Source organism: Phyllobates terribilis, unplaced genomic scaffold (genome assembly GCF_046119375.1).
Source record: "Phyllobates terribilis strain yellow unplaced genomic scaffold, ASM4611937v1 Scaffold_305__1_contigs__length_2280687, whole genome shotgun sequence".
Lineage (NCBI taxonomy): Eukaryota > Metazoa > Chordata > Amphibia > Anura > Dendrobatidae > Phyllobates > Phyllobates terribilis.
Window position 1 is genome coordinate 1690569 of NW_027363065.1, and position 27351 is coordinate 1717919.

Consider the following 27351-nt stretch of genomic DNA (forward strand, 5'->3'; position numbering starts at 1 on the left):
TGTTTTTTCAAAGAATGCATTATGTTCTCTACGACATGCTGGTGTAGCGCAGGCACAGCTTTCTTAGAGAAGTAGTTGTGACTGGGCAACTGGTACTGGGAGACTGCGACGGCCATCAGCTTTCTGAAACCGTCTGTATCCACCAGGCAATTTCCGTGGCCAACAAATTGGAGATGGTGAGGTTCAAGCTCTTAGCTTTCGCATATGTAGGAGGAAACAATCTTTTATGTGACCGAGAGAGGTTAACGTCTGGTGACGAGAGTCTGCATTCCGCTCGGACCCTACTTCGTCCGTCCCCTGATCAAACTGAAAATTTTTTTGTCAAATGTTGGTATGACATTGCGCATTACCAGGATTGCAACAGATGTATTTTTTTGGTAGAAAATCAGTAGTGTCACAAGTGTGGGATGGTAGTCTCCACCAACGGCTTCAAAATCACGTAAATGTACTTGCATATATTTTCAAGGAAGTCCCCAACCCCAAAAACAATTAGTCTGTCAGGTGATGTTTGTCATTTTTTTGTGTACCTTGGAGAGTAAGTACAGAGTTGGAATTTTGGGCTCCGGTACTATTAGTGCTTCACATACAAGTAATTTGAAATTATGTTCTTTTCACAAGCTCCATCAAGAATTTTCAGGCGCAAACCACAGTAAAATGGTAATGGATTAAATGTCAATTTACGATAAAATTGTCTATTTTTTAATTGAAGTTTTAATTGAAGTCTAACCTCTAGTTCATACATTTTACACTACCAGATCACCTTTAGTTCATACATTTTACACGGCCAGATCACGATGTTTCCACCCTTGTCTTCATCTATAAACATTCTTTTGTTGGTAATATCCAAGAAGCTGCAGTGGAGAATTGCATGGTTGAAGCAAAAGAACCCGCAGTGGGGAATTGCATTGTTGAAGCAGAAGAACCTCCAGTGGATAATTGCATTGTTGAAGCAGAAGAACCTGCAGTGGACAATTGCAATGTTGAGCCTGAAGAATGTGCAATGGAGAATTGTGCTGTAGTAGCAGAAGAAACTTTAATGGAGAATTGCAATGTAATATCAGAGGAACCTATAATAAATAGTTCATCATCAGAAGAATTGATAAATGAAAACATTGTTAAACCAAAAATCCTTGAAGCCTCCTCAAGATAACAGCTTAATTTCGCCGTCTTTTGAAAATGTATATGACAGTATTGAGCAGAATGCTTCTCCTGATATTTGCTTTATAGTAAATACAGGAAGTATAAGTAAAGAACAGTATGATCGCTGGTCTGAAACGTCTCATGACGATAGTGAATACACGTTTATATACAGAACCAAGATTTCCAGGAACATATAATCTGAGCCTCCCAGATTATCAGAGGAATTGAGACATCTTCATGAACTGACTCCTGCAAATAGGACAAAAAAGTCCTTTAGAAAGCACTCTGGTTCAAATAGTGGTCTATATGAAGCTGATGAAAATGTTACGGCATCAAAAGGATCTTGAATACAACAGCAAGAAAAATCATGGTAATGTTACTGTAATTAGAAATATTAAAGACCCTGAATGTGCTACAAGAACAATCTGCAGAAATTTCTAGGTCTGACTTGGACCTCGTCCTCTCTGGTAACAGAACATTGTCAGATGATCTTACTCAGAACACTCTTGACATGGAAAATGTAAGGTTTACTTGTAATTTAGAGGAGATTTTACGAAAGTCGTTGAAAGAAAAGTACATATATGGACCTCGTTTTCAGACTATGTCCGACTCCAGGAGGATTCCTAGCTGTTCACATTCTACATTGAAGTGTAGAAATCCTCTGCTTACCACTCAATGTTGCCCATGCCGCAGGACAGACTTTAGGAGACCTGACAGCAGACACTCAAGCACATATGGGATGAACCGGTTACCTATTCAAGGACTATAAGAAAAGTTAGAACTCGAAGATATTCTCCCTTTCACTTCAGTCGATTAAGGTATGAAACGCAATTGGACAAATCAAATTCTGACATCTTTGTCATTCTTAATGAGTGTGTACAATCCAATCACTTAAAGTTGGGTATTGTTGGCTTGGGTAACGCTGCAGTACATAAATCTAGTCAGTTAGCAGAGGAGGACGGCAAGCGGGCAAGGACATATGTTCCAGTGTCCTCCAAGTCCTAATCTTTTAAGAAAATTATATCAGATCTGTGTACGAGTCTGCACTGAAGGTTACAGTATGTTGCAAGAGAGACTGAGCAAAAAATGTCTTTTTACGTATGCAGTGACTGCAACGGCTGCCTAAATGTAGGAAAAAACCCAAAACCAATATAAAGACACCTAGAGGAGGGCATTCGTAACAGCATGTTCACATTAAAAAGGAGTGGTTCTGCTATACAGTTATTGCGTATGCTGTTTCTACTGTTGCTGCCTACATTTTGGAAATAACCCAATACCAATTTAAAGACACATAGAGGTAGGTCTCATTAACAAAATGTTCCTATTATAATGGGGCGAATCTCCTATACTGTTATTGCCTATGCAGTGACTGCAACTGCTGCCAAAAATTTAGAGGTACTCCAATGCCTCTTGGAAGAGATGTAGAGGAGGGACTCATGAAAAAATTGCTCCCATTATTAGGAAATGGGTCTCCCATACTGTTATTGCCTATGCAGTGAATGCAAGGGCTGCCAAAAATTTGGACGCATCCCAATACCCCTTTGAAGGGTCATAAAAGAGGGTCTCATAAAAAAGAATGTTCCCATTATAATGGAGTGGCTCTCTTATAGTGGTAATGCCCATGCAGTGAATGCAAGGGCTGCCAAAAAATGAAACGCACTCCAATGCCCATTTAAGGAGACATAGAGGAGGGCCTCATGAAGAAAGCGGGTCTCCTGTACTTGTAATGCCGGTGCACTGAGTGCATGGGCTTAAAAGCATTTACCCCTGGGTCTATACATGAATATACTGTATAACAAACATCTCCTACGAGCACCATAAACACCCTTAAAAAAAATTATGTGGGTGTTGCATCACCGTCACCCTGGTGATATGGTGGTGGAGCATGAGAAGGAGGTAGACAACAGAAAATAGACAAAATCAGGAAGCGTATACCCATGTCTGTGTGTGAAGAGGTGCATTGGAATAGACACCCCAACTGGATTTGACTTTTACGCTGCTACCATTCGGTGGTGTTAAGAGGTCTGGCCCAATCTAGCCCTTTTCAGTTGACGGGCCGATGCGCCTATCAGTTATAATTCCCCCAGCGGCAATAAAAACCCACTCTGACAAAACACTAGCGACAGGGCCTCCAAGGTTTAGAGAGCCAGTTCATGTCACGCGTCCAGCTTGAATACTCATTAATTATAAGGCACAAAGGAATCACGGATTACGTTGGTACGGTCGGCAAGGTACTCCTTCAGCATCTTCGTAAAATTATCCCTCCTTGTGACCTTTGAGAGAGTTCCCCTGCCTTTGCTGGATCATATTTGTCTCTCTCGCTTTTACTCCTTGGTGTTCGTCTCTTACTTTTACTCCTTGGTTGTCCAACGAACTGTGGCCTCTGCCGCTAGCGTTTTTAAATGGGATTTTTTTAATAATTCCGCAACAAAAGCCTTCTGGTACTGCAATATTTTACTAAACCTGTCCGCAGCGGGCATGAGAGACAGAAAGTTCTCCTTGTAGTGTGGGTCTAGAAGTGTCACCAACCAGTAATGACTGTCACCCAAAATTTGGACAACGTGAGGGTCACGGGAAAGGCAGCACAGCAAAGTCAGCCACGTGTGCCAGACTGCTAACAGGCAAGACTTCCTTGTCCTCACCAAGAGGATGACTGACCATGCTCTCCTCCTCCTCCCTCTCCTTAGGCCATCCAGCTGAACAGACAGTATGACAGTTGTGCAGGTAGTACCGTCTATAGCGCAGGAAACTAGCTCTAGTTCTTCTTCCTCCTCTTCCTTAGTGTCACCCAATCCACGTTGGGATAAGATGAGGCTGGGCTGTGTGTAATGACCCTATATGGTTCCTTGCTCCATCTCATTGAGCTCCGCCTGCAATGCCTCCTCCTGCAATGCCTCCTCTTTAATTGTGAGCAGCGATCATTTCAGAAAACAGTGATGCGGGATGGTGACATTAATTACTCCTCTTGCAATGCCTCCTCCTGCAATGCCTCCTCCTGCAGTGCCTCCTCCTGCAGTGCCTCCTCCTGCAGTGCCTCCTCCTGCAGTGCCTCCTCCTGCAGTGCCTCCTCCTGCAGTGCCTCCTCCTGCAGTGCCTCCTCCTGCAGTGCCTCCTGCAATGCCTCCTCTTGCAATGCCTCCTCTTGCAATGCCTCCTCTTGCAATGCCTCCTCTTGCAATGCCTCCTCTTGCAATGCCTCCTCTTGCAATGCCTCCTCTTGCAATGCCTCCTCTTGCAATGCCTCCTCCTGCAATGCCTCCTCTTGCAATGCCTCCTCCTGCAATGCCTCCTCTTGCAATGCCTCCTCTTGCAATGCCTCCTCCTGCAGTGCCTCCTCTTTAATTGTGAGCAGCGATCATTTCAGAAAACAGTGATGCGGGATGGTGACATTAATTTCTCCTCTTGCAATGCCTCCTCCTGCAATGCCTCCTCTTTAATTGTGAGCAGCGATCATTTCAGAAAACAGTGATGCGGGATGGTGACGTTAATTATGGCGTCAGAGCTGCTCACCATCTTGGTGGAGTCCTCAAAGTTTTGGAGGACGGCACAAATGTCTGACATCCATGCCCACTCCTGAGATCTTATGTGTGGAGGCTGACCTGAATACCAACAGATGTTTTGAAGCTGTTAATCAACAACTGCCCTGTGCTGCTCACATATCCTTTCCAACATATGCAACCTTGAGTTCCAAAGCATGGGGACATCGCACACCAGTCCGTGAGCTGGAAGCTACAAATCCTGCTGAAGCATGGCGAGGGCGGAGGAAGCTGTAGGTGACTTTCGAAAATGGGCACAAGCGCGACTTGCTTTGACAAGCAGCTCAGGCAGATCCGGGTAGGTTTTGAGAAACTGCTGAACCACTAGGTTGAGCACATGGGCCAGGCATGGTACATGTGTGATCTCGCCTCGCTTCAGAGCCGCCACCAGGTTCCGGCCATTGTCACACACGACCATGCCTGGCTGTAGGTTCAGCGGTGTCAGCCACAGATCAGCCTGCTCTTTCAGAGCTGTCCACAACTCTTCAGCAGTGTGCAGTTTGTCACCTAAGCATATGTTGCCGCTTGACCGAGGCAGTGCTGCAGTGCTTCCAGCTTCTGACTGCTAAAAAGCAAACAGAACAGTAAAATGTTGAACTCTCTTACTTTTTTTGAAAAAATAATCAGGATTAAGATAATAAAAAAATTATCTGGGGCTTTGTCTACGGATATCTGTAACAGCAAGAGCAGACAGAACGTGCAATGGACCCTCTTGTACTGTATACACTGCCATAAACCCTGCCTAATTCCTGCTGTCACCACGGAATGTATGCCGCTGGATTAGTTCTCAGCAGGACTGTTAGTTCAGATGGATGTTTCTTAATGTAGAATACCTATATCTAACTATTACACCGCCAATTCTGTCCCTCACACAGCAGCATCTCTCCCAACTCTGCCTTTCTGAAGGTTAGACTGTGACGAGTCTACCGTCACCAGGTCTGATATAGACCTGATGACGATGCCACAACCACCATGGCTGCGGCATTACAGTGTGTGGCAAGTAATCCATGCATGTTCATTGCCTCTCTGAAGAGTGCCAAACATGCAGGGCGGGGACCCGAGCTCCCGCCTGAACATCCCGGAAATACGCACCGAACATGTCAACCAGTAAGATGCTAGTGCGAGTACCAAGCAGTAGTGAGCACCCGCACTCATCACTAATAAATGTAATCACATTTGGTGGCAGCAGCTCCAGCCTCTGTCATAACAATGCTGCACAGACAAATCTACTGGATTTTTAGTCTTTGAATTTGTGCTATTAATTTGTACAGTTCACTTTATCAACAGTTGTAGTTTACATCTTCATACTTATAGCTACCTGGAAATCTCAGGTTTGATCCAATTTCTTGATTTTAAGTGCATAGAGCGACTCTTCACTAATTAGTGTCTGAGGCTCCACCTTATTCTTAATGATATCTGGGGTTACAGTTGGTAAAAGGTCAGAGAATTCACACAGGAGAGAAGTCATTGTTCTTTTAAAAAATGTTATATATTTTTTAAACTGTTATAAAACATGTAAGGCAAACAAACGACTTGGCTGCCTCATAAGGCATAAAACAGATATACCTCAACTTTGGTCGAACATTTAACTTCAAGTAAATATAAAGACACTCAAAAATCTCATCCGTGAGATTACTATTATCAAATGTGCATGATTATGTAAACAAGTCAGTGCAATCATGGATCAACATGAGATTAATCCTCCCGTGTTGGGTCCATCAAACCAAAAGACAAAAATAAAAGGTGGTAGGTTGATGCTCGACTGACCTCAGGCGAAAATGCCATGGTATGGGACTTGGGTCCCCTGGGGGTGAGTTGCATCGAGACCTGTTTATGGACCTCACCAAAGGCAGTTATGTGAGCTTGTGATATGCCCAATTCAGCTCCAAATGCTGGGTTTCTAGCGCCTATCGTCTGTGTGGCCATTTCAGAGCCCAACTTGTAGATGTGGTCACTAGAATGCACATCTTCAACATATCCTGACATTGAGGGCGTTACCACAAATGCATAACTCACGCATAAGCATGTAAGAATTCAAAACTGGGGGTTAAACTTGCTTGCAGATGAGTTCCCAAGGAATTTGATGTAAGGGGCCTCCTCACCCAATAGACTGTAAGCTTTCATTAACCGAGTGAAGTGAACTACTTGCTTTCGACAATTGTTCATTGACAAACCATTTGGAATCCTGTTAGCTCAGCCATCTTCAAGTAAGTGCCATCATGAGCTACAGAAGATGTGACCCCTATAGAGCTGCATCGAATGTCTTCGTTTGCAACCGCAAGGTCGGCAATCGCACTTCAAACCGATATAAGACCTTGTATTTTTTGCAATTATCTCTGCAGCTTTATCTGTAAGGAACCAGTTTTGCAAAATAGGCAAAGAAGTGAACAAAGATGTCATCCTCTTGTGAGCACCGTCTACACACTTAGATTGTGATGTAACTGCTTTAGACGCAATCAATATGAGTCGATACTTGTTGCGTAAGCAGTCTCGGGGAAGGAGTTCACTAGACTAAATAGCTTGTTCTTGGATGATGAACTCATCGCTCTGCCTTGTGGTGTCATAGCTGATGCAAGCTATTACATCCTTTGCATAATTAGTCTTCCCGAAAAGGACTCAATGCTCCATAGTGAGGGGCACCTGCGTAATGAAAATCCCGTGCTGCTTGGAAAAGCTGGTTATCACCCCTGCAAGCCCAGATATCGACCCAAAGAGGAAAGAGATCAGGAAGCCTTGTTTCAGTTCATCACCTAGGACATCTGAAAGCAGAGCAGCATCACACATCAATAGTGCCGTCCACAAATATTGGTCCTTTACTGCTATAATTACTGGACAAAACACCTCAGAAGTTGCACCTCTTAGATTTGATGCTATGGTTGCAGTAACTAGGTCATTATTTCTCATCTCTCCAGATATAACAGCATAAGCTAGCTGATGAATGTACTTTGCGGTTATGACCCTTACTGACTCGGTTACCTACAGAACAGACATCGGGAAAAAAACAGATCCTTTATCTTCGTTTTTTTTTTTTGTTTTTTTAATCCTGATACAATATCTTCTATGGAGTTTGAGATTTATTTGCAGCCCCAAATCAGGCAGTAGTGAAGCTTACCACACAAGTTTTATTTCACAAAAATTTAAACATTTCACTTTTTTTTTTGCAAAATTGTTCCTCATCTGGCAGCAGCCTTGGTTGATCTATAATTCATCCATACTCTGCAAATCAGGGTCCAAGGAACAATTGATTCTTTGTTTTAAAATGAGATTATGGAGGGTGAAGGAAGCTTTAATCATCGCACCATCACCTGCTTCAGGTTTTAGCTGATCGGGGGCTACTGGATAAACTCAATTGTGCGGTCAAAATTCAAAGCAGCGCTCTGGAGTCAGATGCTTGGCCGTCTGTGGTTAAATCAATTTAACAATTTTCTATCCACATCTGGAAGATTTTATCTCCAACTACAATAAATATCATGAGGCACATCGGCCTGAGAAAAATGCCTTTGGTGCAGACACCGAACACTCCAAAGTACAATACTTCCATATCCAAAACATTAGTTGGAGAACCTGATTAATCTAAATCTTGTTTTTTTTTATTATATATATGTATAACTTTTGTCTAAAGATTTTCCTAAAGCTTTTCAATAAGTGAATAAATTGTGCGGTTTCAAAGGCCAATTTCGATTAATACCACATTGCTCCCTTATCAGAAAGTTTGATGACTTATTTCTTACCTTTCTGTAGTAAATGAAGCGACTTCTGTGGTTTTCAGGTCCTCTGATGGTTCCTTTCATTATTTATAGCTAGAACTGCTGTGTATAATTAATGTTAATCATTGTTGGAGTTTTACTTCTTTTTGGGAAGACCCTTACCATTTTCTTCTCATAACTGAGTTGTCGCTGGGTCATAGACTTGTAACTTCCACAGTGAACAGACATGGAGATTTCTTTTTTTTTCTTTCCTCAATCGTAAATTTAAATGATTTTTTGTTCAACCTATAGTATCTTAAAATGAGAACTGAAGTGTTAGATTCTAGTTGCATCTGACATATTTTACAGCTATTGGTGCCTTGTAGTGATTGTGTGAAAATGTGTTCATTGTTTTAACCCTTGACTGAATTTTTCAATTCTGATCAGCGTCACTTTATGTAGTAATAACTCTTAAGAGACTACAACATATCCCAGTGATTCTGAGATTGTTTTTTCTATTTTTTGTTGACATGTATTTTATAGCAGTAGTACATTTAGTTGAATATTTGCTTTCATTTGTGAAAATATCCAAAATTTTATAAAAAACTTCTAATGGAAGATATCAGTGTATACTACTGTGCTAACACATACAGTATATAGGACATATATTGCAGCCCAACAGTGCAAAGTGACCTGTCCCCACAATGTGAAATAACGGGAGTAATGTTGGATTCAGGGATCAATAGATCGATAGAGTATCCCCTGATCCACCGCAGGGAGACTAACGGAGTTCAGTTTGTACTAGGTATGTACAGCATCTTTGGTTCAAGTATTGAGATGAGTAAAACACACTGTTCAAGGAATTTTGTTAGCAGTCCTCCAGGCTCCATTCTACAGAAGTAACTATGACAGGGTTCTATGGCAAGGTGGAAACGTTACTGGTGCGTCCTTCCGAATCTGCCTGTGTCCCCGTCTGGGGTGATGTTAAACAGTGGAGTGCTGCGACCGGAAGCGTTGTTGCTGAGCACTTCTTCCCCAGGACTGCGTCTCCTTCTTAACATGTCGGATTGTGGCCGCATCTAGGACCTGTAGTCACATTGTTCACGCTGCAGTTAAGATATATATAATATACACACAGAAATACAGGCGTGTGTGTAAACACACACACACAAATATAGGCGTGTGTGTAAACACACACACACACACACACACACACACACACACACACCTCTTTTTAGCTTTGGAAGGGCCATGCTTAGTTTCCCAGGCTAACAATACCAGCCCTCAGCTGCCCCAGAAATGGAACTTCATGTTTAAAGCGCAAATTCTGTTACTTCTCCCAATCTCATCAGCCGACGTCTTGACTGCAACTATGGCCATTTGTCGCATGGGTGTTTTTATACACTCTCACACTTACCAGCTCAATTAATCTGCGAACATTGATCCCCATGCGACGATACCATTCCACAGCAGTCGCCATGCTGCCACGATGTTCACTTTTCTCCATCCACTCTACACATAATAGTGGAGTTTCCTTTTCCTCCTGCTGACATCACTGCATTTGACCAATTGCTGCGTTCTTGGGGCCAAAAACGCAGCAAATCCGTAATCATTTTTGCTGTGGATTTGACTGACTCAATTGAAGTCAGTGGGTGGAAAATGCGGAAAAAGCGCACAGAACATTGACATTCTGCAGATCTAAATGCTCAGCAAATCCTGATAAAAACATTCCCGATCATGTGCAAAGCATTTCAGGATTTTCATTTACTTAGCTGGCAGAAGAATTCCCTAGCATTTTTGGCCCAATTCCGCTAGGAAAAAATGCACCGTGTGCACTCAGCCTAAGCTTCCCCATTAAATGGGTTAGGGTCTGATCTACTCAGATGACCCTTTGGGGAAAGTAAACCTCAGGAAATGTGTTGTTGATGCTGAAGTGATCAATGATCGGTCTAACTATGAAAAGTTGCTCAAAGTTGGGGTCATTTCTGGGTGGACACTGTGCATTATCGTTAAAATGCAAAAACGTAAAAATGGCTTCGAAGCGTATTCAGGTCATTGTAACGGGGGCACGGTGGTAGTCAGTGGCAAAAGATGCTATGTTTTCTTCTTCACCCTGTCCCTCTACAGGAAATTGGTCTCTACTCACTGTCATACTCTGTTCCTCTAGGAACAGTAATTCTGAGCCTTCAATAAGAGACTAGACAGTTCTTTAAAAACAACACAGTCCAGTTTACTTTGCCTGCGCGGCCTTGAACACAAGTAGGATTACAGGTACAATGCAAGTAGCATATAACGGCATTTTAAGGTGGTAAAATACAGTCACAGTACCCACACAGTTCTCCTCCTCAGAATCAGAGGTGACTCTTGGTCTTCCTTTCTTTTGGCGGTCCTCATGTGAGCCAGTTTCTTTGTAGCGCTTGATGGTTTTTGCAACTGCACTTGGGGACACTTTCAAAGTTTTCCCAATTTTTCGCACTGACTGACCTTAATTTCTTAAAGTAATGATGGCCACTCGTTTTTCTTTACTTAGCTGCTTTTTTCTTGCCATAATACAAATTCTAACAGTCTATTCAGTAGGACTATCAGCTGTGTATCCACCTGACTTCTGCACAACACAACTGATGGTCCCAATCCCATTTATAAGGCAAGAAATCCCACATTAAACCTGACAGGGCACACCTGTGAAGTTAAAACCATTTCCGGTGACTACCTCTTGAAGCTCATCAAGAGAATGCCAAGAGTGTGCAAAGCAGTCATCATAGCAAAAGGTGGCTACTTTGAAGAACCTAGAATATAAGACATATTTTCAGTTGTTTCACACTTTTTTGTTAAGTATATAATTCCACATGTGGTAATTCATAGTTTTGATGCCTTCAGTGTGAATGTACAATATTCATAGACATGAAAATACAGAAAAATCTTTAAATGAGAAGGCGTGTCCAAACTTTTGGTCTGTACTGTATATATATATACTGTATATATACAGTACAGACCAAAAGTTTGGACACGCCTTCTCATTTAAAGATTTTTCTGTATTTTCATGACTGAAAATTGTACATTCACACTGAAGGCATCAAAACTATGAATTAACACATGTGGAATTATATACTTAACAAAAAAGGGTGAAACAACTGATAATATGTCTTATATTCTAGGTTCTTCAAAGTAGCCACCTTTTGCTTTGATGACTGCTTTGCACACTCTTGGCATTCTCTTGATGAGCTTCAAGAGGTAGTCACCGGAAATGGTCTTCCAACAATCTTGAAGGAGTTCACAGAGATGCTTAGCACTTGTTGGCCCTTTTGCCTTCACTCTGCGGTCCAGCTCACCCCAAACCATCTCGATTGGGTTCAGGTCTGGTGACTGTGGAGGCCAGGTCATCTGGCGTAGCATCCCATCATTCTCCTTCTTGGTCAAATAGCCCTTACACAGCCTGGAGGTGTGTTTGGGGTCATTGTCCTGTTGAAAAATAAATGATGGTCCAACTAAACGCAAACCAGATGGAATAGCATGCCGCTGTAAGATGCTGTGGTAGACATACTGGTTCAGTATGCCTTCAATTTTGAATAAATCCCCAACAGTGTCACCAGCAAAGCACCCCCACACCATCACACCTCCTCCTCCATGCTTCACGGTGGGAACCAGGCATGTAGAGTTCATCCGTTCACCTTTTCTGCGTCGCACAAAGACACGGTGGTTGGAACCAAAGATCTCAAATTTGGACTCATCAGACCAAAGCACAGATTTCCACTGGTCTAATGTCCATTCCTTGTGTTCTTTAGCCCAAACAAGTCTCTTCTGCTTGTTGCCTGTCCTTAGCAGTGGTTTCCTAGCAGCTATTCTACCATGAAGGCCTGCTGCACAAAGTCTCCTCTTAACAGTTGTTGTAGAGATGTGTCTGCTGCTAGAACTCTGTGTGGCATTGACCTGGTCTCTAATCTGAGCTGCTGTTAACCTGCGATTTCTGAGGCTGGTGACTCGGATAAACTTATTCTCAGAAGCAGAGGTGACTCTTGGTCTTCCTTTCCTGGGGCGGTCCTCATGTGAGCCAGTTTCTTTGTAGCGCTTGATGGTTTTTGCAACTGCACTTGGGGACACTTTCAAAGTTTGCCCAATTTTTCGGACTGACTGACCTTCATTTCTTAAAGTAATGATGGCCACTCGTTTTTCTTTACTTAGCTGCTTTTTTCTTGCCATAATACAAATTCTAATAGTCTATTCAGTAGGACTATCAGCTGTGTATCCACCGGACTTCTGCACAACACAACTGATGGTCCCAACCCCATTTATAAAGCGGGAAATCCCACTTATTAAACCTGACAGGGCACACCTGTGAAGAGAAAACCATTTCTGGTGACTACCTCTTGAAGCTCATCAAGAGAATGCCAAGAGTGTGCAAAGCAGTCATCAAAGCAAAAGGTGGCTACTTTGAAGAACCTAGAATATAAGACATATTTTCAGTTGTTTCACACTTTTTTGTTAAGTATATAATTCCACATGTGTTAATTCATAGTTTTGATGTCTTCAGTGTGAATGTACAATTTTCATAGCCATGAAAATACAGAAAAATCTTTAAATGAGAAGGTGTGTCCAAACTTTTGGTCTGTACTGTATATATATATATATATATACACATACACACTGCCTTGCAGCTCTATATATACACATACACACTGCCTTGCAGCTCTGGGGTCCTGGGTTCAAATCCCACTAAGGACAACATCTGCAAGGAGTTTGTATGTACTCCCCGTGTTTGCTTGGGTTTCCTCCTGGTTCTCCGGTTTCCTCCCACACTCCAAAGACATACTGATAGGGAATTTAGATTGTGAGCCCCAATGAGTACAGTGCCCATGATTTCTGTAAAGCGCTGTAGATTTAATGGCGCTATGTAAGTGAGATAAATAAACACTTGAAATAGAGAGTTTGTAATGAATATATAAAGTGAGTTTCACTTTTTCTATTGAAGAGCTGAAATAAATAAAATTTTTGATATTCTAATTTTGTGAGAAGCACCTGTATGTAAAGTTGAGTAGGGATGAGCGAATATTTCAATATTCCAACTGTCAAATTTGCAATATTTGCCGCTTTATTCATCGATTATTCGCCGAACATAGCCGAACGCCATAAGGGGCAAAACCAAACGCATACAGAACACCTTCAAAACGCATCAAATTAGGGATAGAAACCAGGAAAGTGGCCTCAATTGACCCACAGTTCAAATTTTATAATGGCACAGCAGCAAACAACCGTGGGCCATGCATGAGGTTTCAGGGTCTGGGTCAGCATTTACAGCTTTGAATTGAACTTCAAATTTAGACAAGGTGGGTGAGGGATCGGTGTAGGTCTGCTGTGCTGGGAGTCCTGATACCACATTCAACCGCTCTACTTTCTTTTATGCTCAGCCACACTCAGATGGCAGAAAAATCAGCTTCATATATCAGTATTGGTACAAAAGTTTATGAATAGTAACACGAGTAGTTGATTGAAAGTAAGTGGAGGCCTGCCGGTCTGGGAGGCCTACTGGTCTTGGAGGCCTTTTGTTCTTTGAGGCCTACTGCTACAGGCAACAAACATGAAGGAGACCCCACCTGGAGTCTCCCCATTTCCAATAATTAAAGGCTGACACCACCAAAGTGGCATCAATTTCACCCGAGCAGAAATATTATAGTTAGGACCGACACCTCTTTTGGAAAGTGTTCACATTTCCAAAAAATTGTGTTAACACCTGCAGCAACAGCAGGTATAGAAGCCACGCTAAAGATATCACAGACTGCAATTACGCAAGATCATTGCAGCACACTAAAAACTATAACATTGCCTAGTCTGTACAGTCTGCTATTGGGGTGCGAAAGTCCTTGGAGAACCATGACTGGTTCATCTTGATGAAAGTTAGGCGTTCAACACTTTGATGGGACAGCCGGCTGCTCTTATCCGTCAGGACACCACCAGCAGTGCTGAAGACACGTTCTGAGAGAATGCTGAGTGCCGGTCATGATAAAACCTCCAAGGCGTGACAGGCGAGTTCAGGCCATTCATCCATTTTTGAAGACCAAAATGTAAAAAGGTCCAAGCCCTCCCTGATGGTATTGATATTGAGCTCTGGATACTCCTGCACCATCCTCTCCAGTCGTTCACCACGTGTCAGACTTGTACTCTATTGTGCTGGTGTAAAAAAATATTTGAAAGGACTCAATGAAATTGCTTCTGCCACTTACACTGCTGCTGCTCCTAAGTTTTGGAGTTGATGAATTGACGTACCGGAGGTTGAAAGTCTACAGCTGCGATGCACACTGTGTGCCTCACTGCTGTCTTGGGAAAAACCTCTCTTTAAGGTTGTGTAAAAGGATGTTTCGATACTCCAGCATTCGTGGTTGTTCCCTTTTCAGAGTGGGAAGCATCTGGCAAAATGTACTCTTATAAGGTGGATCTAATAGAGTAGCAACCCAGTAGTCAGCACTATTTCTAATCATAACTATACAGGGATCATGTTGTAGATCCTGATTATCCTCTTCATCTTCTGACTGTTACTTGCCCATTACCTCTTCCTCCTCTACTTGTTCCTCGGCTCTTTCACCTTCACTTGTTCCTCGGCTCTTTGACCTTTACTAACAGTTTGTTTTCTATCAGCAGCCCCCCTCGATCGCAGTAATCCACCCTCCCTTGGCATCCGCCTGTGTAACGACAGACTGGAACTCTTTGAGACTTTCTTATCCCTTCCGCATCCTCCTCTTCTTCTGGGACCATCACCTCCGGCTGCAGGCTATTCAAAGCCTGCTCCAGCATGTAAATGACCGGAATTGTGATGCTGATGATGGCATCGTGAGCGCTTACCATCTTTAGTAGCCATTTCAAAACTGTGCAGAGGTCCTTATTCTGTGCCCACTCCGTAAACGTCATATGCCCCATATTCGTACTGTGTTGGCCCAGGCTGCACGACGTGACATGCTGCGTCAGGGCTCGTTGCTGCTGCCACAGTCGCTGCAGCATGTGCAGAGTTGAATTCCACCGTGTCGGCACATTGCATATCAAACTGTTAACTGGCATGGACAAAGATCTCTATCAATGCAAGTCAAAGACATGAAGAATGCGAACGGCGGAAGTGAGCACACCACATCCGTGCTTTCTGCACCAGCTCATCTAGGCCAGGTTAGTGGTGGAGAAATCACTTTACCACCAGGTTAAGGACGTGAGCCATGAAAGTCTTGTGTGAGCTTGCTTCAGTGTAGGGCCGCCACCACGTTCGCACCATTACCACACACGGCCTTCCCTGGCTCCAGGTTCAGCGGAGACAGCCATTGCTCAAACTCAGCCTGGAGAGCTGCCCACAACTCTTCAGTTGTATGACTGCGTCCTCAAAGTCATATTAATTTTAACACTGCCTGATTGTGGTGAGCCCTGGGTGTGCAGTACGGAGGTGGCGTTGATTCACTCTGCACTGTTGGAATGCGTGTCTCATTAAGGCAGATTTTGGGTGCGCAGGGGGAGGTCCAAGTGGAGGTAAAGGACGCAGAAGCAGAAGATTTCTTATGGAAGCCTTGAGGAGCAGCCCCTTCCCCGCCTGCCCCCACAGCCACCAGAGTCACCCAGTGCCCAGTCAGCGAGATGTAACGCCCCCGGCTATGCTTACTTGTCCAGGTGTCTGTGGTGAAATGCACCCTGGCAGACATAGATTTAGTCAAGGAACAGGTGATGTCTGCTACATGTTGGTGTAGCGCAGGCACAGCTTTCTTAGAGAAGTAGTGGTGACTGGGCAAAGAAGAAACCTACTGTAATGCCAACATCTACATAGACTTCTACACCTGAAAAGAGCAACAAGAAACAGAGTGAGAGTAAAGTAGATCGTAAAGAGAAAAGCAAAACAGCAAATGCCTGAAAAAAAGGAAATAAAGAGTCCAAGGTAGACAAATTCCCTGTTCTTCCTGATATACCATGGCCAACTATCCAGTCACATTATCGAGCTTTTCAGTCTATTGACACTGTTCCCTCCATGCTTCATAAAAGGAAAGATCCACTGTACTCTCAAGAGGAGGATGAAGGTAATGGATTTACTGGACTCAAGATGCAGGTGTATTCTGGGTCTTAATCTGCTTACTTGCCAAAGATGATGTCCCTCTACAAGCAGTGCATCCTAGTCCTAGCTAACAACATCGACTCGATCTATGAGGTAGGAGGTGTACCTTATTCAATGCTTGAGCCAGTTTTGCAGAAATGCACACCAGAGGAGTTGTACCAGAAAGAAGATTGTAATCATGTACTGATTGAGGACTCAGATCAACTCTGGAGAAATCACTGTCAAAGAAATTTCAGAAATGAGATTCCAGATGAGTATGAGAGCTGGAGAGAGCTTTATCTCCGTCTCCACGAAGCTCGAGAGCACAGGCTGGTCATGCAAACTCAGAATATCCGCTGTTCACATGCAAACAAGCCTAAAGTCGGACAAGCCAATGTGGCATTTGTGAATACGGAAGTGAAACCCCCACGTGATGTGCGTAGAAGGCAAGAAAAGTTTGGAACAAGAGCAGCAGTTGTCAGTGAAAAAGCAAGAATTAAACCCTTCATGCCAGTCACTAGCAGTTATAGCAGTGTGCCATCTGAGGAACCCGCTCATTTGACAGACCAAGTACTAGGTGTACAGTGTCCACACCAAGCAGTGTTGTCCAGCCCGGACATGATCCATACCAAGCAGTGTCGTCCAGCCCGGACATGATCCACGTAAACCACAAATGAAAAAGGTCGCTCCCATGATGGCCAAAACAATAAAAGCTTTCAAGAACCGGTTTTCTCGGCGATAAAATGAACCGGTTTTCTCGGTGATAAAATAAGGACGAGAATGGATTTTTTTTGTGATGAGGGGATTATTGCACTGGAAATCATTGATAAAATGGCAGAAAGGACCCATTAATTCCTGAAACAGTGTTGCCCTTCACTTTACCGTTTCCTTTTGCCCAACGTCCTAACATACTCATGTTTTAGCTATGTTTCTTTCATCTCTCAATCCTCTGGCTCTGCAGGATTCCTGTTAATTTGTTGATTTATGTCCCTGGGGCCTTAGAATCACTGTGTCTTTTTACGTCACAGATATGGATCCTGACTGTTGGTGAATAATCATTGTACCACACTAAGATGCTCTCATAACCTAGCGGAGTCCTCATTTACACATCAGGTTTTTACTGATTGAAGACAAATTACAGATAAACTATTTTTGTGCAATTTCCTATGACAGAATTAGATACAATGTTATATTTTTTATGCAAAGTTGAAATAAACCAAGAAAGGAATTTTGCGATTCTCTGGATGCCTCAGCTGCTGATTTGTACTTAGCAGTTCTGATTTGATGTTTTCCTGTTGCAGTGTCATGTAATATTTGTTGTGAATTATTTTGTTCTGTGACATAAAAATTGGTGTCTGTGACCCCCATACACACCTTTCTTCATATCCGGGATCTCTACATTTAAGCTTAATATTCCAATGTGTTTGAATCTGTAATCTGGACTCTCAAAATTCTTATAGGGACACAGTTTATGTAATTTAAGTTTGTTGAATTTTCCATCACTGTAGAAGCAAATTTTTGGTCTGCATAGTAATTTCATGCTCTGCAGTCTCAGACGGTTCTGGATTTTTTTTATTTGGACTACCGGGTAACCTGCTAGCCCAGGTAAAAAAAAAAGTTATAAGTTCCTGTGTGGCGGCTGTCAGTATTTTTGACCATTGCAGATGCGGTTTCTACTCCTTAAGAAGTAAATGGCAATGTTAGACACTTGCTCTTTAGTGTAGGTCTTTTGTGAAATGAGTATATTGTGGATTTTGCAGATTTCTCTTTACCTGTAGCTGCTGGGCAGGGGCTATAAATTTAAGGCCTTTATGTGAGTTTTTTGCTTTATGTAAATAAATTCCTTTTTGTGGTTTCAGGAAGATTAAACATTTTAACTTAGACTTATATTTGCAAATGATTTTATCTGGCTCTTAATAAAATGTGAATAATGTTAAAAAAAAAAAAATAGGCTTGAGTAGGAATACTGTCCTGGACTGGTTTGTCCACTGCACAATGTGCATAAGGTTTCCAAAAATTAGCCCTCTGGGCAGAGTCATGGTTGAAGCAGGAAGCCATCATCACAAGGGCCTCCAATCACAAATGGTAGTTAGGCTGGAGTAGGAATACTGTCCTGGTTTGTCCACTGCATAATGTGCATAGGGTTTCTAAAAATTAGCCCTCTGGGCTGAGTCATGGTTAATAAAGGAAGGAAACTTTTTTTTATGGTAAGGGGGTTGATTTTAACAGCAGTAGCATGAATCTGTATTTTTGGTAAATTTAGATTGGCTTGCTGTCATCTGTAGGGATTACAAACTGTGGAGATGTCCAGTCCTTGTTGGTGAATTTAGATTGGCTTGCTGTCATCTGTAGGGATTACAAACTGTGGAGATATCCAGTCCTTTTTGGTGAATTTAGATTGGCTTGCTGTCATCTGTAGGGATTACAAACTGTGGTGATATCCAGTCCTTGTTGGTGAATTTAGATTGGCTTGCTGTCATCTGTAGGGATTACAAACTGTGGTGATATCCAGTCCTTGTTAAATTTAATTAGAATAAGTCTGTCTGCATTTTCCTTGGAGAGGCATGTGGGCCTATCGGTGATGATTCCCCCAGCAGAACTGAAAACACGCTCAGACACCACACTAGCAGCCGGGCAGGCCAGCACGTCCAAGACATATAAGAAGAGATCGGGCCAAGTGTTCAGCTTAGACACCTAATAATTAAAGGGAACTGAAGCATCAGAAAGGACGCACGTATGATCACTTAAGTACCCCGTGACCATGTTATGCAACTTATCCCTCCTTGGCATTGTTACAGGCACAGATAGCCCTTGCTGTTGTTCTGGTTTTTTGAAAATTGCCCAATTTGTGCACATTTTTCCCCCACCTCTGTTGGAGCTGGTGTTCGTGTCCCTGTTATCCCCTTGGTGTTGAAAAGAGCCGGTACCTCTGCCACCAGCATTGTCTGAGGGTGATGTTTTCAGCAACTGATCTACAACGCTCTTCTTGAACGATTCCATTGTAAAACTCTTTGGTGACTCTAAAAGGAGAGAAGAAAATTTCTCCTTGTACCGTGGATCGAGAAAGGTGGCCGTGGATCGAGAAAGGTGGCCAACCAGTATAGGTTGTTAAATAAAATGTGTATCACGCGAGGGTCTTGCCACAGACACTTATACATCAACTGTGCCATGTGGGTCAAGATGCAAAAAGGCAAATGTTCTGTGTCCCCAACAGTAGAAATATTACCCATCCTCTCCTCATTCTGACTGGCCTCCTCCTCTCCAGCCCATCCAGACTGGACAGACATAAAGCTTGGGTGTCCTCTCTGTAGCATTACGAGTCCCCTCGGTAGCACAGAAAAACAAGTCCTCTTCCTCCTCATCACCCATTGATTCCTCAGAATATTGGTTGGGCTGGGTAAAATCTGGCTACATACCAACATGCTGGGCACTCAAAGTTTCTTCTTTAAGATTCTGCAGTGATTGCTTCAAGAGACAAAGCAACGGGATGGTTACGCTGATGATAGCGTGATAACCACTCACGAGGTTGGTGCAGTACTCAAAAGTTCTCAAGAACCTCACAAATGTCAGCAATCCACACCAACTCGACAGTTGAGTGGTGGCTGACTTTCAGTCTGACGGGCATGCTGAAGCTGGTATTTTGCTACTACCCTATGCTGTTCACTAATCCTCGCCAACATATGATAGGTGAAGTTCCACCGTGTGGGCAGGTCGCAAATGAGTCTGTGACTCGGCAAATTCGAGCGCTTTTGCAGCGCTGTAAGAGCAGCAAAAGCAGTAGAGGAATGGCGTAAATGGGCGCTAATACGACGCACCTTCTCAAGTAGGTATGGCAAGTCGCGGTAAGTTTTTCAGAAATTTCTCAACAACTAGGTTCAGCATGTGAGCCATGCATGGGACGTGTACCAGCTTACTGACCTTTAAAGCCGCCACCAGGTTACGCCCATTATCGCAGACGACCAGACCGGGTTGGAGGTGCAGCGGGCAGAGCCACTGATCGGTCTGTTGTTTTAAAGCTTGCCACAGCTCTGCTGCAGTGTGTGCTTTCTGATCTAAACAGATCAGCTTCAGCAGAGCGTGTTGCCGCTTTGCCGATATGCTGCTGCACAGGTCCCAGCTTAGCAGTGATGGGGAGGGTAATTCAGCAGAGGATCAGGAGGAGGGGAGAGAAGAAGTGGAATATGAAGGGTTCGGAAACCCTGACAGAAGTTGGGCCATTCTTGGCATGGGTAGGATGTGTGTTATTCATTTGCGCCATTGTCCCTCCCTCCACCAGGTTCACCCAGTGTGCCGTGACAGAAATGTATCGTCCCTGTCCACAACAACTTGTCCAGGTGTCTGTTGTGAGGGGGACCTTCCCGGTTACGGCGTTGGTGAGAGCATGGTTCAGATTGTTCAACACGTTGTTGTGTAACGCAGGGACTGCACACCGGGCAAAATAGTGGCAGCTGGGAACACTGCATTGTGGGGCAGCTACAGCCAAGAGATCACGGAAAGACTGTGTTCCCACAAGCCTAAACGGCAACATTTGGCAATCTGCGAGTTTAGTATTTGTGCCTGTGGGTGCGTGGCTGGGTATTTACTCTTTCTTTCCAAGCTCTCTGGCACGGACAATTGGACGCTTTGCTGGGAGAAAAAAATTGATGTGGTTGATGTTTATTGTGCGTGAGCAACCGCAGCTTGTGGGCAGAAGGTACGAGCGCCTGCTTCCTGAACAGCAGATTCTGAAGGACATAGCCCAGACGACACAGCATTGGTTTGACCCGCAGACGCAGATTTGATACCCTGGTGATCCGCCCACCTTCTGGGGTGCTTGACTGCCATGTGGTTTTGCATACTGGTGATGCTTAGGTTGCCTTTGCTCAACTTGGTTTGGCAGATGCTACACACTGCAATGTTTTTCTCTGTAGGACTTTCAGAAAAAAAATTCCACACAGCAGCTGAACGCTCTTTTGCCCTGACTTGGCGCACAGCGGGGCTGCTCTTTGGAACAGTTGATCCAATTCTCACTCTGCACAAACCACGATCCCTTGGTGCCTGTGTTGGTGCTACATATCCATCTTCCTCTGTGTTGCTGTCATGTCTATGCATGCCAACGGTCCAGGTCAGATCAGTGGACTCATCATCGACCACCTCCTCGTCCATCTCCTCGTCCATCTCCTCGTCCATCTCCTCGTCAATCTCCTCGTCCATCTCCTCGTCATTCCCATCGTCATTCCCAGTTGACATTGTAGGCTGACCTAATGGCAACTGTGTCTCATCAACATCAGCCTCCTCCTCTGGAGACAGTAAATGTCGTTCTGACAACCAGTAAATGACGTTCCGCCAAGTTGGTTTCTTTTGGCCGTAGGTCCTCAAATACTTGAGCATCAACGCACACCACCTCCTCTTTTCCCTCTTCAATGCTGCACGGTGATAGGCCAGAGCCAACCAAAGGATACGTACCAAGCAGATCCTCGGAATGGCTAAGCTTGGGGTCATGTGTCCCCTGTGACTGACAATGATGATAGGAAGGAGAACCAGCTTCAAGATTAGATGGGCCAGCCTTCTGTGTATCCACAGTAGACTGTGATCGTGGAAGATTTGTTGCTGCTTGACAAATCTGTAGAGGCCTTGTCTGTTATCCAAGACAGTTGCTCTTCTGGCTTCCACACACTTTTATGTTGCAGACTGGGAATTTTTTCCAGGAACATAGTGGAGGCATCAAGCTTCTTCTGACCTGACACAGACTGAATGGCTTCTTGCGCACCACGGACAACACCACGTCCCTTAGCAACAGGCTATTTTGGCAATTTGGGTTTTGTTGACAGATTTTCAGATGTTGATGGCACAAGCCAAGCTAGCTGACGCTGCCAAAATAGTGGTTAAAATTGCCTGGTGCGTGCATGTTGTTGCTGCAAAGAAGGCGCCAAGACTGCAGGGTGGGACAACCGAATATAGCGAGACGAGTTCATAAATACTTGCCGAATAGCGATTAACCCGAATACCTTACTATTCGTGAGAATAGTAACAAATACACTTGCTCATCACTAATTACCACCTATCCCACGTATACCTTGAAAACCAAGCCTTTTCCCTCTTCTACCACAACCTTTCTTTTTCCCACTCATGTTGCTCAGGTAGTGTGGTAGAAGCACGCTATTAGCAACAAAAAATTTAATTTTCTACTCTGCACCAGCTCTGCACATACCTGAATTTCAGCGGCACTAAATGGTTATCTTTTTTCATTTGGGATCCAATCTTCTTTGCTGGCCAGGCTTTCCAGTATTTCCACTTCACGGCACCTTCTGTACTCATGAAATAGTCAGTGGAGGTTTCGCGCACCCAAACACCAGAGTTGAATAGCCTTCTCAGAACCAAGTTGACCACTGAAAGTAATTCTTGCAGCTCTGACTCATCTAACTCAGTGCTGAAGTCGAGATCACCGGTGCCGAAGTCGAGATCACTGGTGCCGAAGTCGAGATCACCGGTGCCGAAGTCGAGATCACCGGTGCCGAAGTCGAGATCACCGGTGCCGAAGTCGAGATCACTGGTGCCGAAGTCGAGATCACCGGTGCCGAAGTCGAGATCACCGGTGCCGAAGTCGAGATCACCGGTGCCGAAGTCGAGATCACCGGTGCCGAAGTCGAGATCACCGGTGCCGAAGTCGAGATCACCGGTGCCGAAGTCGAGATCACCGGTGCCGAAGTCGAGATCACCGGTGCCGAAGTCGAGATCACCGGTGCCGAAGTCGAGATCACCGGTGCCGAAGTCGAGATCACCGGTGCCGAACTCGAGATCACCGGTGCCGAACTCGAGATCACCGGTGCCGAACTCGAGATCACCGGTGCCGAACTCGAGATCACCGGTGCCGAACTCGAGATCACCGGTGCCGAACTCGAGATCACCGGTGCCGAACTCGAGATCACCGGTGCCGAACTCGAGATCACCGGTGCCGAACTCAAAAGCATAGCTGTGGAGTACACAGCATGCCTTAATGACAGTGTCAACAGTTTCTGTTTCCAACTGGATGGCAGTGTGAAAGATCCTCCACTGACTACACGTGATTCCACAGGTGCATTTCACATATCTACGTGCACGACTCCGCCGATAATTAAAATTCCTCCACCGGGCATTCTGTGCCCTTCGTGGGCATGGGCGCAGCAGGTTGACCTTTAAGGGAAATGCCTCATCCGATACCATGACAAATTGAACTGGATGTGTGGAACCCGGCAAAGGTCTTGGGGCTGGGAGCATCCCGCCATCTTAAAGAATTTGCAGACAAATCTGTGATGATCCCAACACCCGAGAGTTCCCAATACTGCCATAAGCACCAAAGTCAATGGCAACAAATTTGTAATGTGCATCAGCAACTGCCATCAGGACAACAGAAAAAAAACTTATACTTAAAGAAATGTGTTTCTGATCGTGGTGGCTGCTGAACTCTCACATCTTTGCCATCAACATCACCTATGCATTTGGGGAAATTGGCCCCAGTTTGAAAGCCTGCTGCAACCCACAGCCAAGTCCCCTCGGTTGGGGAAGGCATCACGATGGGCTGCAACTTCTGCCAGATGACTTGTGCACCTCACAATTTGGCAAATTGTGGATTTACTAATCCTAAATTGAAGATGCAGTGATACATAGCTCTCCTGTAGCCAGAAATATGCAAAAGAAGTTTAATATTAGAAACGCACCAAAAAAAGGAATGCAAGACAACATTATTAAATTAAAATCATATGTAGATTACCTATTCTTTTTTGTTAAAGATCTCAAAAAAAAAAAAAAAATGAAATGACTGATAAGTCATCAGATGCAGATAATGGCTGCAGTTAAATGCTGCTGACATGCTGTGATAGCAGGATTTAACATATGGCAGCTGGAAGCGAATTCTTATAGCATTGGTGCACACATGACGTGATGACGTGGCACCAGTGCATTGCCATAACAGTATTTGCGTCACATGATGACACCTGTTGATGTCATCAAGACCCTCCTCTAAACATTGGCCCGTGGCCGCTATTCAAAGGAGACGTTCACTTCTGCTGTTCACAGCGGAGCTTTTGCCACATTTGAAAAAAAAAAAAAAATATATCACTGCATTGACAAAAGCCTGATCAGCAAATTTATTTTTAAAAGAGGTAGTGATAAAATATATATAAATAGATTTTAATTTTTCCTTACCACAAGGTGATGAGCAGCTTTTCCTCACCAGAGATGGCCTTTCTCATTATGGTGTTGGTATAGTCCAGCTGGAGTTTTAAGAGATTCAGCAGCCGGTCAAATGCGTGGACAGGAATTCAACAAAATGAGAGAAATTTTTCCGAATATCTGAAAAAAAAAAAAAGACATCCTTAGGTACACACGGATGATAATATACTTTTTTTTTACCTCCTTAGATCTTGATTTAGCACATACAAGTCCCCCTTCTCACATCTCTTCTGCACTATTGGGTGTACCCATAGTTTTTTTGAAAGTCATAGGAAACCTTGCGGTAACCTGGTATTCAACTCACCTTTGGACTGAGGATCTCCTCTGCACGGACGTCTTGTAGTATAGCAAGGAACAATGAAGAGAAAAGGAAGGTACATCTAGCACTGGTTCCTCATAAAAAATTCTTCTTTATTGCAAATCCATAAAAAACTCCAGACAGAGTAATCGCAGACGGGTTTCAGACGGTTACGTCCTCAGTCATTGCATACATACTCTAAACTAAAACTAGACAAACTATATACAGGTCGTGTCCTGGAGGAATGCCGCTCTAATTACTCATTCACTATCTGGTCACGATTTAACACTTTTGGGTGATTTTTTCTCATGATCAAAATCTCTTTAATGTGGAATCACTGCAAACAACATACATATCTATATATATATAGATATATATATCTATATATAAAAGGACATGTATATAGAATTAGATCCAATAAAAATAAATAGAAATATATCTACAATCAAAGAGTCAAATATACAGATCTTACTTATAATGTTGTATAATATCTTGCCGCATGTTCATACCTTGCTGTACCCGTGTTTTTAACACATATATCAACCAAGACTCCCGAATGATAAGTTTCCTTTTATGATCACCCCCACGAGCCGGTCTATGGACTTTTTCAATAGCTACAATTTTAAATGTGCTGGTATCGCCATTGTGGTGGTCAATATAGTGTTTGGAGGCTGCAGAACTTTTAACCCTTAATTTGTTATTGGCGTCAGAGATATGCCTTCTTGTGCGTATTTTAAATGCCCTGGTCGTGCACCCCACATACTGTAGGTTGCGTACCGCACATGTGATCAGATAAACCACAAACGCAGTGTTGCAGTTTATACACGATTTAATGTTATATTCCTTGTTGGTGACTAGGGAGGTGAATTTATCAGTTGTGACTACAAAGTTACAACACGTGCACCTCGTATGGCCGCATTTATGGAAGCCCACGTTTCTTATCCAAGTAGATGTAGGGGATTTATTGGTGGAGAATAATGTAGGAGAGAGCATGTCACCTAGTAGAGGGGCTTTTTTGGCTACATAGTTGATAGGTGTCTTTAACATTTAATTTTTTATCCTGCAACAACATTGGGATATTTCTTTGTATGATGTTTTTAATCTCTTTGAATTCAATGCTATGTTTTGTGCAGCAAATTCCTTCTTTCTGTCCTTTATTATCCTCTCTCATGTCTTCTCTATCTCTATTACCCACTATTGCACTCGCCCGATCCAGCATCCATTTTGGATAATTCTTGCAACGCAATTTATTGCACTTATTCACATATTCCCGCTTCTATAGTGTGGAGTCTGAAGTTTTCCTTTTAACTCTGATCATTTCTCCCACTCGCACATTCCTGACTACGTGAGGGGGATGGCATGACGTCGCCAGTAGTGTTGAGCCACCCCCGTAGTGTTCAGGTTCGGTTCGTCGAACACCGTTAAAACCAATGGCAGCCAAACAAAAACACAGAAACACATAGAAAACACCTTCAAAGGTGTCCAAAAGTTGACAAACTACTCAGAAGACACAACTAACACATGGAAAAGTGACAAGTACATATAGTCATGCGAAAAGAAAAGAGGTGGAGGAGTAAAAGGAGGAGGAGACACAGATATAGGCATGTCATGCCCTACTAAAATCAAGAAAGGCTGGAGTAAAAATCTAAAATCAGCCTACCAACACCCAGACATCGTGACAAGAAAATTAAAAAAAGAAATATCTTTAGGTAGAATGGCTGTTTCATTCAGAACACTTTCCTTACAAGACGTAGTGGTATTTCCGTTGGGAGTCATGCCAAAAACGGAACCCAATACATTCGGACTAATCCACCATTTGTCATATCCAAGGGGCAGGTCAGTAAACGACAACATCGACGCGGAACCAAGTACAGTAGTATATACTGTACCTCCTTTGACAAGGCAATCAGGCGGGTCAAGAAGTTGGGAAGGGGCACCCTAATGGCCAAAACAGACATTGAGGGGGCGTTCCGGTTACTTACTACCTGTGCCTCCGACTAGTGTCTGCCTATTGGGCTGCTTCTGGGAAGGAGCATACTATATAGATCGCTGTTTGCCCATGGGGTGCTCCATATCCTGCTCACTATTTGAGGCGTTTAGTTGCTTCCTCGAATGGGTCATCATGGACTTTTCTAAGGGGGCACATATTATCCATTACCTCGACGACTTCTTATGCCTGGGCCCAAAAGATTCGCCACAGTGTGAATACACTCGGTAGTCCACCTGTGAGGGGAGAGCGGACACCACAGAGCCGAGGGGTTAGATGGATAACTGAAGAAGGAAAGAGGGCGAGGGAGGTAAGGGAGTACGGTGGAAGGCCGACCTGAGCTCCCCCACGTTCCTGCTTTGCGGGGAACAGCCCTGGGAAGAAAAGCCGCTTGTGCATCCCTTTGAGGTTACGGGCGTGAGCGGGCAGAGGGACTATGCTGGAGTGCGAGGCCGACACGGCCA

General features: G+C 43.8%; 1 pseudogene; it reads left to right on the top strand.

The window, feature by feature from the left end:
- Positions 1-794: 794 nt before the first annotated feature.
- LOC141220985 (elongin-A-like) lies at positions 795-17154 on the top strand (annotated as a pseudogene).
- Positions 17155-27351: the final 10197 nt, after the last annotated feature.